The sequence below is a fragment of the Anomalospiza imberbis genome, chromosome 4 (assembly GCF_031753505.1).
Source record: "Anomalospiza imberbis isolate Cuckoo-Finch-1a 21T00152 chromosome 4, ASM3175350v1, whole genome shotgun sequence".
Lineage (NCBI taxonomy): Eukaryota > Metazoa > Chordata > Aves > Passeriformes > Viduidae > Anomalospiza > Anomalospiza imberbis.
Genome location: NC_089684.1, coordinates 9,085,859 through 9,097,010, shown reverse-complemented (window position 1 = coordinate 9,097,010; position 11,152 = coordinate 9,085,859). Strand labels below are relative to the sequence as shown.

Genomic DNA, 11,152 nt, shown 5'->3' with positions numbered 1-11,152 from the left:
CGCACGGCCCAGCCGGGCGCGGGTGTCCGTGGAGCAGGGGCAGGGCCGCTGACCCCACAGGGCCCGCGCGCCCCGCTCCGAGCAGCCGCGCCGGAACGCGTTGCCCGGTAACGCGGCGGGGGCGGGCGCGCGGGCTGCCCGGAGACGGCGCCGCCGTGCCCGGCGCTACCGCGGCCGCGCTGCGGGCGGGCAGGTGAGGGAGGCAGGGCCGGCGGCTGCCCCTGCCCCTGCGGAGCGGGCTCGGGCAGGGCAGAGCAGGGGAGGCGCGGCGCGGCGTTTCTTGCCCCGCGGGGTGCGGCGCGGCCCGGCCCGGGAGGTTGCGCGGGGCTTGGCCGCGCCGCGCCGCCCTGCGCCCACCTGCGCTCCGGGGACGGAGCGGCCCCAGGGAGCTCTCGGGGCTGCGGACGGTGTCTGAAGCGTCCAGAAGCCGTCTGACGGTATTGTCGGGATTTTACACTGTTTTGGGGACTGTCCTACTCTGTGTGCGTCTCTTTACAAACGTGCTGATGCGGAAACGCGAATTTTAAATCGAGAAAAGGCGGAGGCAGCAATCTCTAAAAGAAGAAAGCAAACGCTTGCCCTCCGCAGGGAGGGAGAGCTTTGGGCTTGTTTATACTATAAATGCTTTTCCCAGCTGGGACGAGGGTGGGTGGGGGAAGCAAAATCAAGCTTCGAGGGTTAAAAAAAAATCATTAAAGTACAAAAGCAAACTACAAGCAAAGTAAGCAAAGCTTATGAAAGTGAATTTAAGACAGCAGACTCTGCAAATGAAGAAATAAGTTTAAGGGTTTTTTTTCAGTACAGTAAATTCTTCTGATATCTTAAGAGATGTTGCTTCACATAGACATTGTCATGCAACAATTTGAGAAACTGCTTTGGAAGGCTTGAAGATGGCAGGTATGAAATCAAAGTCTGTGCGAGATCTTTAATTACTTGTAATGCTGCAGTGAAGAACATAATCCTGGATTTTAGACTCGATAAAGACCATATTGTTCTTAATAATGGGCTTAACCATGGAATGATATAGAAAAGAAATACTTGGCAATGTCCATTTTGAGTGCTAAACCCTCTTGGTTCAAGAGTCTCTTTCTGTTTGCCATGCACTTAGTCTTTCAAAGATTTAATGGGCTGGGAAGTTCATTGTATCTCTTTCTAACTAATTTTAGAGGGTTTTTATAGGAGTGTTGAGCCTTGTGGTTTTGTACCTTGTTTAAAAATTTTGCCATGACATTATGCAGCTACCTGCTATTCATAAGAGTATAATGGGGAAGAATTCTGGTAAGAAACACATAACAGTAAAATGTTCTTCAAACTTTAGTACAGTTATTTCTGGTAAGGCATATTTCCCACTGTTTCAAAATAAGTTTAAGGTTCTAATCCTTGTGCTTCCTAATTTTTTGTAGTCCTAAAGCAGGGAAGATACACATCTGTTGTGATGTTTCTTTCCTAATTACAGGCACAACTGTATAAGTTACTGATACATTTTAAGGTTTCTGTTAGAGAATAAATCAGTCTGGATGATTTTGTGATATCATTATTTATATTTTGCATTTCAAAATTGTTCAAAAGCTTCAGTTAAGACTGTAGTCATCTTCAAAAAATTGTTGTAACCCATATGTAGACATGGTGGTATAAGGAACTTGCAAAGGTATTATGGAGTATGCGTGGAAGAATACAGATAATGCAAAAATGTTAAAATATCATGGGGCTATTGTTTTACTTACTGATTTTTTTTTCACTTATTAATTATTCTCCCTTATAAGATATCTACAGTCTTTATCCTCAGTTTCAACATTCTTTATGTTCTATTATACCAAATCTTGGACTCTTTGAGGAGCCTGGCTGTTTAAAGGACCCATAACACACAATAAATTTGTCATTTGGTCATCTGCTGTGAGGAAAATTCCCACATAGTAAGAACAAAGTAAGAAGGTCCTTGGTGAGTCCTAATGGTCCATTTAATTCAGTATTTTGTTTCTAGCAGTGGTAATAGGAGATTATAACTTAGGGAAAACAGTATTTCCTCTTCTTGCAGTCTGTGAATTAAAGTTGATGTGGCCAGTAAAAGTAACTTCACCAAGACCTGCTGGTGATGTTGTGTAACTGACATTGTTTGTTTTACGAAGCAAAATATAGGCAGCACAAGAAGAGAAGTAAATATCAATATAACATTTGAATTACAGAAAGTGGCTACAAGAACTGTAAATTCCCCTGTAGGGTACAGGCAATTCAGTGACATCCTTTCACTCAGGCTAGCCATTATTTATGGTAGCAGCTGAGCTGTACTATGGGCACAGAAGGAAGACAGAAGCTTTTATGGTAATCTTTTCCCCACTTGCATCCTATAAGCACACCTTGGCTGTATCCACTGGGGTCGTTTATTCCTTATCCTTTTCTAGCACTGGTTGGAGAATTTGTTTTTTCTGGTATGTGTGGGAATTATTTAGTTATCAGTAAAGGCCTGTAGAACTTTGCTGACTTTTTTTATTTGTTGACAATGCCATTTATTAGTTCTTGAGGCAGTGTCAAGTGTGGGAACTTGCGTCTTCTAGTTCTTTCTTTGTTGGTATTTTAATTTATGCTGATGACCTTGACTGCACTGTTGTCTCTGCTAAGTCTTCTCCTTACATTTTTTCTCTTGTACTACTTTAATTTTATGTGGAAAACTGTTTGTAAGCAAACAAGTTGATAAATAGCGATTTTTTTTAGATCTTCATCAGTGGTGAATCTTTTTTTTTTTGTTCTTGTTGTTGTCCAGAATCTAATTTTCTATGTATTGATGGTAGAGGCTCTCAGAAGCAGTTGTTGCAGTGGAAAAGGGTTAAAGGGTTGATGTAATTTTTTTTTCCTTGTGCTGTATATTATATGTATATTGATGAGGTTACTACTGCCTTTCCCCCTACTTAATGAAGTTTTTTTCTTAATGCTTCTACTCACTGTAAATTTGCTTCAGGTTCAGGAACCTTTACCTACCTTCTATCCACCATGACCAATTTGAACCCAGCTGCTTAGTATGTATGATATCTTGATTCAAATAACACTTCTATATCTCTGGTAATTGCCTCCATGTTTCATTATTTTTTAAACCCCAGTATTTAAAGTCTAAATCCACCTCTCTTGAATAGGCTAACCAAACATAATGTATGAATGACTGGTAAAATGGTGTTAGGCCTCGCTATGTGGTGACTCTCTGCCTGCTCCGCGGCTTTGCGCTGGCCGTGGCCCCACTTGGGCGCCACTCGCGGCTGCTCTTTACTTTGTCTGCCCTGATCAGCTCCCGAATGCCCGGCTTGGGCGTCTCAGCTTTTCGTCGGGGCCGGGGCTCGCCGCAGTTTCCGGGCGCTTTTGCTGTCGCGCTCCGGGGTGGGCTGTTGGCTGCGCTTTGCCGTCGGCGCGAGGGAAGAAACAAAGAGGCAGGGAATTCGTCCAAATCCGTCCGCGTGGCGGCTGGATGCTTTATTGGCTGCGAGAGCTGCGATGGAAAGGCTGCAGCCGATCCCAGCTTCGCACGGACGCAAATGGCCTCGAGCATGCCGAGGAGTGGGGTGATATAGGGAAGGGACAAGGCGGACGGGGAGTCCTCCCGCCCAATGGGTACAGACATCGTGGTGATGACGTGTACTACAGCGACCAGTGGGAACACGGCAGGGGCGGACACGAGACTTTGGGGTGAGTGGGACCACGAGAACGGGAAGATGGGCACGGAAACCACAGGAGTAGGGGAAAACCCGGGGGATGCACGAGGGTACAGAGAACTGGAAAACTAACAAAGGAAAAACCCATAATGTGAACCCAAACCTGGGATGCAACAGGCCTCCTTCTGTGTCGACAGTATCTTTCCTAACATGTTGTACATCTCTTCTGGCTACGTCATGTTGGTGGCTCATACTTTTCCTGTGGTTTATTACATCCAATGTTTGCCTGATTTTGTAAGGGTTTTTTTTTTCCCTCTTTCTCTCATTTTCACTGATTCCATTCTGCTTGATGTACTGTAGTTGTGTAGTATGTACTCAATTTCATGGTGTCTTAAAGCCCACCACCTCTATTTGCATTTTTTGGGGGGGTGGGGGGGAAGGGGGACACCACACACAGTGTTTATCTTGTCCCTTTGATTTATATGTTTTAAGATCCACTTTGTTTCTGTCTTAGGTGTAATTGTTGACATTTACTTCTACCATTAGGTAACATGCTCTGTAACACCTTTCTTAATGAGACATAAATGGCCTAGTTTGTGGACAGTCTAAAACTTAATTCTTTGGTTTGAAACTTCTGTATTTTCTCTTACAATTTGGCTAAAAAATCATTTGGAGGTTTTATGTTAGAGTTGATTTTATTTAATTTTTTAACCCCACATAGATAAATGAAGGTCTAAGAGAACTAATTAATACTACTATTTTCCTTCTCCTAACTTTCTTTTCAAGATTTTACCTATTGTCTGAAAATACCTGTGATGGAGGACTGATAATGATTGAGTGAAAGAGGATATGTCACATCCAGGAGCTCAGTTTCATGCATTGGTTTAGATTTCAGGAAAGAAAGATTGAGACATCTGCTGTCAAGTGTGAGGTTAGCGTTGAGAAGAGCTCTTCTCAACACTAATCATTTGTTGCTAACCTAAGCACTTCTTTTATACCTAACTTCTGGCTGTCATCAGGGTATGTAGTTGTATCCCATTCTGGTTTCCCAGAGAATCAAGGGGAGTCTTTTTGCAGTAAAAGAGTTTCTTATTTTGGGGTTTGTTGTGATGTTTGCTTTTTGAAGTTTCTTTTGCTTTTATGGATATTTGGTCACAAGTGGCTCTGAAGTGCCTGAACAAACCAGTTAAACTGACTGCTCTGAAAAAATTCCTAGGGCAGAAAATCTTGTTTTAGAACATTATATTGGAGATAAACTTTTCAACAGTTGACCTCTTTTTTTTAATAAAATAAAGTTTTTCTTGCCTACATCCAGCTTTAACTAGTTCAATTTTGGAAATTTTTTAAGTTGATATACAGCTGGATGTCATCCCCATTTTGACTGCTCAACCTTTCTTATCTCAGCAAATCCATTAACAAATACAGTTGATTTTAAATGTTACTTCTAGTTTCACAGCTAGAAAGAATTTAGTTTATTTCATTAAATTATTTTTCTACTTTCAGTTTATTTTCTTTGTGGTCTTTTTGGGCTACAGATGCTGACATTTTTTTCTTCATAGAGAAGTTTTTGGTTTATCAGAGAGTGTTTTATTTCTTATATCTGCCTTAGAATTTTACTTTATAGTAATTATTTAATTTATATTTATCTTAACATCTGAATCAGTCAACTATAGTATAAAAAGTTGATATAATTAAAATATTTACTTTATAATGTGTGCATTATAATTAAAGACAGGGATTTGCACTATTATAATCTAAATTTATTAGAATCTAATATGTCTCTGAAGAATATGTTACAATGAAATGATTTAGCTAGACATAGATAAAATCTTGTGATCATGATACTAAAAAATACATGCAATATGTTTCTTGGCATATGAACTGTTTGCTGACAGACCAAAAAATCATCAAGTGGCCGTGTGGAGTTAGCTATCTGCCAGGTTAGATATTTAACTTTGTCATTTTTATATGTGTTCTTCACAGAATTAGAATGGCATCTGCTAAGCCATAGTAAAAGTGGTACTATAAATATATATAAACTTATAATTTTTTTCTTAAGTGATGTTAATTTACTTTCTTGGAAAAAAAACTGTAAAGCTTCATGGAATTTATTTTTTAAATCAAGTTATAGAACATCCTTAAGAAGATACATGATAAAGTCCAATCCACTGCTATTGTTGGTAGCTAAAGCTTAATCTCCTCTTGTAAACTGATAAAGCTCAATCTTAAAAGTAGCTTGTGAGAAGGTTGTGTGAAAGTCTCAGCCCAGTGTAGATCTGGTGGTGATGATAGTGTTGTACATCTGTTACTAACAGCTTACTCTAATCACTGTGAGGTGGCCTGGTTGTTCTGTATGTCATCTTGTCCTGATAAATCCATACAGCTTGTTGGGAAAGAGCAAGTGAGGGGAAAAAATTAAAAAAGGACAACTATTTAGAGCCATGCTGTGTTTGTGCCATTAGTAGCTTGATAGGAGTTGGGGAAGTCTAGGGAAATCTAATTGTTGCCTGACCTCATATAACATAAGATCACTGAGATATAGGTTTGCTGTGTCATTATCATATGATTGGTTCTTGCACAGCTTTACTCTAAACATTGTATTTTAGGATTTATTTTAGGATACTTGACATCATTACATGCTTTGTGTTCTTAGTGTAATGATTCTTAAAGTGCTAGTTAAGAAATAAAACCTGAGGATTTAACTGACTTCTTTACTGTAGATGTTACTGTAATGAATTTGCATAATGGCATATAAATTATGAAAGTAAATAATTTCTATATTTTTGTAAATAAAGGAAATTTTAAAGCATTTTGTTCTTGGGTTATTTGTTGTTCATTTTAGTTATGAAGACATTCTTGTAATGAGTTTTGTGTCTTCAATGCAAAGTCATAGCATGTTAATCTTTAGTAATTCAGTAGTTAAGACAGGTAATTTTTAAGGTTATGATGGGACATGTTATGAAATTATGTCTACATGGATTAGCAGGAAATTTTCTCACAGAATTGACTACAGCAAAAATAAAAAAATTCTGAGGTAAAAATTTAATTAATTGAAAACAATTCTTAATTTTGAAACATATATAATGCTACTTATTTATGGCAAGAATATATCAAACATGACTTTTTATAGAAGTTAAACAGACAAATATCTAAATATTTCTATATATAATAGTTAAGCAGAAACAGAAACAGTGGTCAAAGATGTATTTGAAAAAAAGTTCATGGTTGTACATGGTGGGTACAGTATATCAACTTCAAATTATTAATTAACAGCAAATTTGGCAGTAAAAGTGGAAGATCAAAATAGAGGTTTCTTACCTCTCATCAATTTCTGAAAATCTTTATTCATACCTAAAGTGCATTGCTGACTCCTGATACTGCCAGATAACATGGGAGAGTAGCATCAGTTTGCTGATTTTGATGCAATATAGGACATTATTTTCAGATGTAATCTTTTATCCTATGTTTTCTATGTAAATTTTACATGTATGTTGTATTTAGGTACAGGGTTTTTTTAGTGTGTAGAGATTGAAGCCACTATACTCTCCAGCATGTTCTCCCAGATTCTTAAGGTCATGTCTTTTGTAAAGGGCAAGGTAGTAAGTAGCTTGCTTTCATGATAAACAGACATCTGCGCTGGAATGACCAGAAGATCAACTTTCATATTAAATATAAAGAGAAGATAAGCCACTGTTTTTCTTGTGGGTTTTTAAAAATGGGTTTTGGTTTTTTTAATGATTTTCTTTTGAGGGGTGGGGTGGTTGGTTGTATTTCGTTTCTTGTAATTCTTGACCATTGTAGTGCTGAACTTTAACAACACATTGTGATGTTCATATGCTAAAGCATTATTATTTTCAACATCCCTTCCACTTTTTCCTTCTGACTACTTTAGATTTTTTGTATTTAGGCCTATTCAATATGAAATGAGCTAAAATGATAGTACTTAGTTCCAAAGGGAGGATTGTGAAATGTCTGCAGCAGAAGTTTGAACATAGACTCATAGTATATCTCAAGTTTGAAGGGCTCTGTAAGGATCATTGAGTCCAAGATCCTGCTCCTCACTAAACCACATGACTAAGAGCATTGTCCAGATGCTCAGTGAAATCTGAATGGTTTTGTGTCATGAAAGCTTCAGGAGGAATCTGTCCTAGTGTCTGACCACCCTCTCAACGAAGAACCTTTTCATAATGTCTAACCTGAACATGTCCTGACACAGTTTCATGCCATTTTCTTGTGTCAGCTCAAGAATTAAACAATTACTTCTGCATCAAATTAATAGGATGTTTTGTCTTCTTTTATTCCTTCTAGAATATTGTAAACAAATTTATTGGGCAGTATATTATATATAAGACTGTATATGCCTTGAAGATGTCTCTTTTGATCTGATCTATTACAGTACATTTTGTTGTCCTTAAATTGAGATCAAAGAACACTTAACTGGAGGTACCAACTGGACTTTAAATTAAGAGCATACTAAGTTACTTATAAAACATTTAATAATATTATTAATTACAACAATTTAAGGCATCAAACACTTTGAGGTTTTTCATATTTTTATTATAATATTTAGTACACATAATGTTATTAATCCTACAAAACCATATTTTGTTATACCTGTATGTCATGGTTTAATCCCAACCAACAGCAAGCTCCACTCACCCACTCAGCTACTCTCACTCCCCCACCAGCAAGATTGGGGAGAGTATCTGCAGGGTAGAAAAGCCAGAGAACTTGTGGGTTGAGATAAAGACAGTTTAATAGGGAAATCAAAATCCAATCACCCAAGCAAAGCTAAACAAGGAATTCTTTCACAAGGAATTCTTTCACTGTTTCACATGGGCAGGTAGGTGCTCTGCCATCTCCAGGAGAGCAGGGCCCCATCAGTGGTTACTTGGGAAGACAAACACCATCACTCTGTATGTCTCCCCCTGCTCCTCCTTCCCCTTGCTTTATGTACTTGGCATGATGTAGTATGGTCTGGAATATCCCTTTGGTCAATTGGGGTGAGCGGTCCCAGCCTGAATTTTCTTACAGCCTCACATGCACTCCCAGAAAATGCCTTGGCTCTGTGTAATCTGTATTAATTATAATAATCTCACTGTTGTCAATTCTGTTCAGCACAAACCCAAAACACATCCCCAAACCAGCCACTGGGAAGAAAATTAGCTCTACCCTAGACAAAATCAGCACACTATAGTATAATAGTTTTCCCAGCACTTGGAGATGAATGATGAAATAGGCAAAAACATATATTTGCCTCATAATACATTTTCAGTCTTTCTTGTCATTATTTTTTCATGTATAATTTAACACCAAACTTCTTAATTTATTCACAGGTAATTGTAACATATTTTTAAGCCATTTAAAATAGCCATCTGCTATTCTGAGATTTTAATTACATCTATACTTTTGAGTTGAAGATATTTACCAGTTTATTGAAAGGATAATACGGTATCTATATCCATTTTAGCCCATGCTTCCCTGATGATGCTGAAACTAAATGTGAGTCACAGTGTTTGTCTGTCTTGAGAGACTTATTGTTCTGACAGGTTGGTACTGAGACTAGAAAACTCAGATCACATAGGTGGTGGAGCAACTACAGGCTGTTGTAGTTTGACACTGGCCGAACTTCAGGCATCCACAAAAGCCACTTGCTCACCCTCCCCTGCCACAGCTGGGCAGAGGAGAGAAAAATTAATGAACTGTTCATGAGCTGAGATAAGGATTGAGAGAAAAAAAAAAGTCCAAGGGCAAAACAGGCTCAACTTAAAGGTACAAAGTGAATTTATTGCTAACTAAATCAGAGAAGGATAATGAGAAGTAAAATAAGCCCTTAAAAACATCCTTTCTTCCCCCAGCCCCCTCCTCCTTCGCACCGACAGTGCAGGGAGACAGGGCATGGGGGTTTGGTCAGTTCGTCACCCGAGGTTTCTCCCCCTGCACAGGGAGAGTCCTCCCTCTGCTACACCATGGGGTCTCTCCCACAGGAGAGAGTTCTCTGTGAACCTCTCCAGAGCAGGTCCACTCTCACGAGCAGGAGTCCTCCCAAAATTGCTGCAACATTAAGTCCCTCCCATGGGCACAAAGGCCTCCTAAAGCTGCTGCGGTGTGGGTCACTCTTCCACAGGGTGCAGTGCTCCAAGGACAGGCTACTCCAGCCTGGAGACAGGAACCCTCTCTCTCCATGGGTCTCCCACTGGGTCACAGCCTCCTCCAGGCATCCACCCACTCCAGTGTGAGCACCTCCTCCATGGGCTGCAGGTGGATCTCTGCATCCCTCTGGATCTCTGCATCCCCCATGGATCAGCACGGGCTGTAGGGGCACAGCTGCTTCACCATGGTCTTACCACAGCCTGCAGAGGAATCTCGGCTGCGGCACCCGGAGCAGCTCCTCCCCTCCTTCTCCACTGACCTTGGGGTCTCTGTTGCTTCCGTCACATGTTCTCGCCTCCTCCTCCTGTCTGACTAGAAAAAAAACTGGGCACTTTGTTTTGATTTCTTTCTTAAATATGTTATCACAGAGGCGTTACCAACCCCTCTCATTGGTCCAGCTTTGGCCAGCAGCATGTCCATCTTCAGAACCATCAGGGATTGGCTCTGCCAGGCATGGTGGAAGCTCCCAGGAGCTTCTCACAGAAGCTGCCTCTGTGGCCCCATAACTACCACAAACCAGGCAGTGCAAAACCAATACACAGGAATAAAAAAGAAACAATTTTTTGTAGATGGTGGAAAGTACAGCTACAGGCATAAAAGAGAAACAAGTTTGATACTATTGAACTACTTGTAATTCATTGATCAAGACTCTCAATGATACTATGTGCCCTTATAAAAAAAGACAGATAAACCCTGAAAGGAAAGACTTTCCTTAATGGGCAAGTATTAATTTACTTGAAACCATGGTTTTCATGTGTAATAAGCAGTAATAATGTGGATATGTTTTAACAATTTGTAAAATTTTTGTTCACAGAAGCGGTACATCAGTAATGTTTTTCTTGTTTGCTCATAGACCATGGTTATGGTCAGGGATTTCTTCAGCACTGTCATTCGAGGTGACTGAATTGGTGCTATATTTCTCATACAGTTTATGAGACCACACAGTTCTGTGCACTTTGTATAGTTAATGTTTGAGCTGCAATCTCAAAGGACAAGTAATTTGAAAAATTTCAGCGGTATTGCAGGAAGTTCTTCTGTATATTCTTGTGTCTGTATCCATTTACATGGATGACTGTATAACTAGAAAAAAAAACTGATAATCTTGGAATGCTACTTCCTATTACTGGGTGTCTTGATTTAAATATTTACAGTTTTGTGTGCGTGGTTTATATTTTTAGTTTGTTTTCTTTTTTTCTCCTTGGCTGTCAGAGTAAGAGGTTGTGAATCAAAAATATTGCTGTTTTTCTTTATTCCCCTGGAGAATGTCACCTGCCTATGTAGTACCCTTAATGGGAACAACACGTTCTGGGGTAGGACAGGTAATGACACAGAATTACTCTCTGGAAATGCTAAGTAATGTCGAC

General features: G+C 39.7%; 1 protein-coding gene across 1 annotated transcript in view; it reads left to right on the top strand.

Annotated features, from left to right (window-relative positions):
- The first annotated feature begins 303 nt into the window (after positions 1 to 303).
- WDR17 (WD repeat domain 17) overlaps positions 304 to 11,152 on the top strand; it is a 59,377-nt gene continuing 48,528 nt past the window's right edge. The window contains exon 1 of the mRNA XM_068187048.1: positions 304 to 437. The gene's annotated coding sequence lies outside the window, so the exon portion shown is untranslated. The remainder of the gene's footprint in view (positions 438 to 11,152) is intronic.